The sequence below is a fragment of the Petaurus breviceps genome, unplaced genomic scaffold (genome assembly GCF_028583685.1).
Source record: "Petaurus breviceps papuanus isolate PSGF00001 unplaced genomic scaffold, PetGlider_PUasm1.0 81, whole genome shotgun sequence".
Lineage (NCBI taxonomy): Eukaryota > Metazoa > Chordata > Mammalia > Diprotodontia > Petauridae > Petaurus > Petaurus breviceps.
This window is the reverse complement of record NW_027186546.1, coordinates 10,406,159-10,412,691: the sequence shown is the minus strand read 5'-3', so window position 1 is coordinate 10,412,691 and position 6,533 is coordinate 10,406,159. Positions and strand designations below refer to the sequence as shown.

At 38.6% G+C, this 6,533-nt stretch overlaps 1 pseudogene; it reads left to right on the top strand.

Moving 5' to 3' along the window:
- Positions 1 to 5,065: 5,065 nt before the first annotated feature.
- Positions 5,066 to 5,964, top strand: LOC138176084 (dicarboxylate carrier SLC25A8 pseudogene; annotated as a pseudogene).
- The last annotated feature ends 569 nt before the right edge of the window (positions 5,965 to 6,533 follow it).

The following is a 6,533-nucleotide window of genomic DNA, read 5'->3' as shown; positions in this document are numbered from 1 at the left end:
GAGAGAGAGAGAGAGAGAGAGAGAGAGAGAGAGAGAGAGAGAGAGAGCGCATGTATATTGTACTACCAGAAGGATTGGAAAAATAAGAAATAACAAAATGCCAACTGCTAGAAATGGTTTAGACATGATAGCACTAAGCACTAAAGTGAGAAACCAAAAATGTGCATAAAATGGACTGAATGCATGGATATTTTCAATATATAGCAGTACTGTGGCATATCAAAATGAAAACGGATCATGCCTGTTACTGGGATTGGGCTTCTTTTGACTCTTGTTATTGGTACCCTCAGCTCCAAATTACAAATTGCAGCCAAGTACAGAACAACCATAAGAAATAAGTTAATTACTAAGCCCAGATGAGAGGAAATAAGAGCAGAAATTGAGAAAATATGGAAACCTGAAAAGAATAAACTTGAAAACCCCAAGTTTTTGAAAACTTTCAGTTGATGCAAACTCAAGAAATTCTACCAAATTATAAAGCACATTTAAAAAAAATATCTCAAAAGATTTTGAAGAAAAGATGGGCGTACATAGAGTAGGATTACAAAAAATGTCCTTTGTGAGTGCGATGGCCAGAATCCAATGAACAGACCATCTATACAAGAAAGAATAATCCCTCAAAGTGGCAAAATATTAATTTAGTTATCTCATTTTCCCCTGCTTTTCCCCCTCCTTCCCACCTCTTAGGTAAGTGGTTAATTCAGTCTCCCATCCCCCATTTCAACTTTTTATAAGTTTTTTTTTCTTTTTCTGTGCCTTTTTCTAAGAAGGATTTCTTTAAAATTTTCTCCTAAATCCTTCTATTCTAAACTTTTATTTTTTTATTTCTGGTTTCTAAAGTTATTTATTTTTTAGTCATTTGGTGTTCCTCATAGAAATAAAGTTCCTAAATTACTAAGTGTAGTTGCCCTCTTCTAACCAGTTTCTAGGTAATTTCCTTATATATCTTTTCCCCTTATGACATTTTTTTCTGATGCTTTCTTCAAGGCATTATTTTATGAGGAAGCTATTGAGAATACACACATTGCCTCATAGTAGACATCTCTGTATCCCAAATTTATTTATCCAATTCTAGTTTCCTATTGGTCATTTCCTTTTCCATATGCTATGTCATTCTCTCTCTGTTTCAATATTTTCTCACCCTTCTGAGTGCTGGTGGCCTGCAAGATCTCTGATTTCCCTTCTTCTAAAGCAGAAATTGTCCAAGGAGGCACAATACTATGTAAGAGGAAGTATTCTCTCAGAGAACCAGCTACCTGCAAATTAGTTGCTGCAAGGGCACCATCTCCTAAAAGATTATATTTGTTACCTCACTCATTCCCCAGTAGAGAATATGTCTTGATTGTTTACCACGGGTTTAATTGATTTATGTCACAAATTCCCCTGCCTTCCATTTCTCTTCTCCCATTTTATGCATTCTCTCATTCTGCAATTTAAATCCACCAAAAAGCTTTTATTCATGTATATGGAGGGAGAGGGATTTAAAAGTTTTATTCCATAGTGCTTCAAACCTATTCCACCAAGATCACTTTTCATATATCTTTAAATTCTGTTTTGACCTCAATGCCTTGTGTATTTATAGAAAGGAATCACTTAGTAGTTCCTCTGTTGTTTATTTTTAATTAACCCAGCAGGTATATTTTTTCTTTCAAAGTTTTTGAAAATTTCTAGAGAGGATGTAATTTACTTTGTTATATTTGTTTTCCTTCAAAATTGAATAGATTAAAAATTGGAAAGTTCAGGAGAGATATTGGAATAAGTAAATAATGTTGTATTCTTTTTACTTTTTCTCTGAATTCACAGCTGATATTGCCTCCCTTACTTATCCTTAGGAAAATATAGGCCCAGTTCACTATTTATTTATTAGAACTGCATTATGGAAGGTCACCATTCATTTGTTAGAACTCCACTACAGAAGCATAACCAGTGTGGTAGAGTGGCAGATACGCTTGACATATGTCAGAAGACCTGGGGAATGGTCCTTATTCACAACCCAGCTGTGGTACATTACATGACTTCTCTCTTATTTCAGTTCCATCATGGGCACAATGACATGTAAAAAGGAGTTGATGCCAGAAGATCATGTGTCAAATAATAGCATCTTTGTGTCAAAGATAAATAGTTAAAGCTCCAAAGTTTAAAATTTCTTTTTAATGTGTAAAAACTTCAATTTTAGTAAGATTGTAATACTGTGCCATCTGGTTAAATGATTTTTCCATGACCATGAAATCATCTTCTAGCACTTAAAACCCTGATTTCTCTCTTTCATTCTCATAATTCAGGGCAATGTGAAAATAATGAAAGTCTTGGTTTTCCTATATGAAGTAGTTTGACTTGATAACACCTTAACTCAATGACACTTTTTAGTTCTGAAACTTAATATCCTTTAATTCTACAATGAACCAACATCAGAGAAATGGATTCTATTTTGATACAACATGGAGTATTAATAGCTTTTTGTAGAGATAATATCCTTACAAAGATTACCTTTGCCTTGGTCAATTAAAGGATTTTTAACGTGCAGGCTTTTATCTAAGTAGTCCTGTCTTGTAGTATGCATCTGCCCAGACCAACAGTGGAAAGTTTCTTAACTAAGAGTTGCCAAGTTTCACAGTCCCAGTTCTGCAGAAACTTTCAGTTTCACTCTGTATATTTTCTGTTTTTAACTCTCAAAAAATCCTGGAGTGGAGTAATTAGAGAAGCATCTGTACAGTTGAAACGAAAATTAATAAGGCTTTCCTAAAATGGCACTGTGTACGTATGCATTTTTCAGTTAAAAAATACTCTTTGCTTATGCCTATGGAACATGTCCATCAGCTTACTCCTAAAACTTTCACTTCCACTGGTAGGGTGAGTCCCCAGAGAGTGGCAGCTCCTTCAGTGAAGAAAGATCAGAAGTGTATAATAGCTTGTGATCTCCCCCAGTATGCTTTTCATTAACGATCAGCCAATAGACTCAATTAGCCTTTAGCAAAGACATTCAGACAGAACACAAAGAAGAGGAGTTACAAAATATTCCCCCAATTAACTTGAGATTTACTCTTCCATAAATACAAACAGCATCCATGGGAGATGTAGGCTCAAATTTAGAGTACAATAATAGTGAGTTGTATGTTTATAATACATATATGGCCAAGACAATTTGATTATTCTTGGCCTACTGTGACTATATTCACTTAAGTGTGGGTCAGGAAACTCCTTCTTTATAATAATTATAACGTTCCATACACTGCAGGCTTCAATGTTACAGGATTCAGTGTTAGTGTTGTCTGCCCCTGCTGCAGGCCCCATTATATACTCACATTATTTTTTCATGTCTTTGGTTCACTTTACCTGCACTCGAAGTTGCCTCTGGGAAATCTCACAATGTATCTTTAATACAACCATTATCTTGGTCTCCACACATGTGGTTAAAAGGGGACTCAGCTCCCACTGAAGCTCTCAAGGTAACAATGCATACCACACACAGGATGGCCTTTATTTCACCCTAGAGAACATTCAAAAAACAAAACAAATTCTCAGTAGTCAATATATGATTTATACAATTCTCCTCCCTCTCTGGTGAGATCCACCTTTCCACTAGTGCCTCATGCAGATTTATGAAGTAGTCATAAAAGTGAAATCGTGGTTTGAATTTCCCTCTGAATGGAAATTGATTTGAAGCTGCAAGAGTTGCACACCCTTGACGTTTATGTAGAGTTTGTTAAATAAAATTCTACGATCATTGTAGTAATGACAGAAATACAAATGTGATGTATCAGTACAATCTGTGATTTTAATCAACCTGTATTTTGACTGTTATCATAATCAAATTACATTTCTTAGGCTTGTAAGTATACATGATAACTAGTGTCAAAAATATTTGTCACATGTAACTTCTCTAGAGTACTTCAAAGAAAATTTTCATGAAATATTAACTACACACACGGTTTTGCATTTGTATGAACATATCAGGTATCATCAATAAAAATAATGTCGGCATATAGAAATAAAATACCTAAATTAAAGGGTATTGAATGAAGAGTAAAAACCTAAGAATTGGAGAAAAGTTAAGCCTTCTGATTTGCAAAGCATTTGCAAAATAGGATTTGATAGACTAGTACTAAGGGTAAAGAGCCATGCAAACCTGGAGAAAATTACTAGGTATTTTTCAACTTTGTTTCTTCTGAAAAAAAAACACACCTATTCTCTCATTCTCAATTACTAATTTCTATTACCATTACCAAAGGGTGTTGGTAACAGTAGTATGGTAATGGCTGTTAAATAACTAGAGCAACTTGGTATAAATGAAGAAGGCTTACAAATATATGTAAATATATGCACATACTGGGGCAGCTATGTGGCATAGTGAATAGGCACAGGCCCTGGAGTCAGGAGCACCTCAGTTCAAATGTGACCTCATTTAACACTTACTGGTCGTGTGACCTTGGGCAAGTCACTTAACCCTAATTGCCCTACCTTCCATGTCCAAAAATAAAAAGGAAAAAAAAATATATATATATATGCACATACATATTTTAAGTTAGTCATAATTCATATCAAAGGGCAAAACCAAATCTCAGGCTCTTTTTTGTCATTGTTTATAATAAAATATAAATAACTTTTAGGGAAAACAAGGTAAGAATAAAAGTACATGAAAGTTCAGATCTAGAGTTTTAGGATTTGGAGTGCATGCATTAACATCCTCCGAGGCTCAGACCTTGTAGTGACCCAGCCGTGAGACTGCTAGGTAGCCCCCATCCCGCCAGATGGCAGACTCTGCCGCAGGCCTTGTGCCCCCGCCGCCTCCTCGTGTTTTCCTCTATGGTCCCGGGCACATAGTATGATCATTAGGTGTTCAGTTTCCCAACAACTTTCTATGGAAAATCAAGGGAAATGGGCCATGGTTGCTGTGAGCAACTTTGAAGAGAGGAACACCTTTAGAGAAGCTTGATCAAGGTGCCATCATTGTGAGACCCTCCAGATCAGGACTCCGGCAGAGTTCCTCTATCTTGTCTTGCTCAATCAGTTATCTTTCCATCTTTCCTCTGCCTCCTGGGAAGGAGCAGAAGGCCAGCATCGAATCATGGGTGGATTTAAGCCTACAGATGTGCCCCCAAAAGCCACTCTAAAGTTCCTTGGGGCTGTCACTGCTGCCTTCATCACTGACCTCATTGCCTTCCCCCGGACACAGTCAAAGTCTGACTGTAGATTCAAGGAGAGAGCCAGGGGGCTGTCCTAGCTTCTTCTACCACTGCCCAGTATCGGGGTGTCATGGGTGCCATTCCGACCTAATGACTGAGGGCCCTGAAAGCCTGTACAATGGGCTGGTGCCTGGGTACCCAGATGAGTTTTGCCTCTGTTTGTATTGGCCTCTATGACACTGTCAAGCAGTTCTACACCAAGGGATCTGAGCATGCAGGCATTGGGAGCCACTTCCTGACAGGCTGCACCCCAGGGGCTCTGGCAGTGGCCATAGCCCAACCCACAGATGTGGTGAAGGTACGTTTCCAGGCCCAGGCTCATGCAGGTGGCAGCCAGAGATACCAGGGTGCAGTGGATGCCTATAAGACTATTCTTCGGGGCTTATGGAAAGAAACTTCACCCAATGTTGCCTATTGTCAACTGTGCTGAGCTGGTGACCTATGATCTCATCAAAGATTCCCTTCTGAAGTCCCATCTTATGACTGATGACCTTCCATGAACTTCACATCAGCCTTTTGGTCTGGCTTCTGCACCACCATCATTGTTTTCCCTGTAGATATAGTCAAGATGAGATACATGAACTCTGCCATGGGCCAGTATGCCAGTGCTGGCCACTGCGTCCTCACCATACTTCAGAAGGAGGGACCCCAAGCCTTCTACAAGGGGTTCACGCCTTCCTTTCTCTGCTTGGGCTCCTGGAATGTAGTGATGTTTGTCACTTATGGGCAACTGAAATGGGCCCTGATGGCCGCTCCCACTTCCCGGGAAGCTCCCTTCTGAGCCCTCTCCTGCTAGCTTTATGCTTTATTCTCCCCCCACCCCTTTATTCCTCTCCTCCCTTGTCTTAGCATTGAAGGAACCTCCTATACTCCCCGCCCTTAGAGGTAGCACCATTTAAACCTTCTCCATCCAGCCCACTTCTTCTGCCATTGTAGTCTCACTCAGTTCTTAAGCTCCTTACTTCTAATAAAGCCAGACCATAACTCCTCCCCAAACAGAGTTTTAGGACTTGGGGGTATACTCTACTACATATATATGCATTTACATACAAAACTGGGAAGCCAACTTTGGAGCTGCCATACAGCTGCAATATGGTGAAATGTCACACTGTTGCCCCTATATGTCCACAGTAAACAAGCACCCTCAGAGAAGCAGAATCATAAAATAACAAGCACTATAACTGATATTTCCTAAATCACAAATTATATAACTATATACAATATGATATCACTAGACTATATAAATGATATAGAAGCTCCAGACCTCAGTTTCCTTATTTATAGAATGAGCTGAGCAAAGACAACTGACGCTCTTTATGGTCCCTTCTAGCTCTCCATTCTATGACTAAG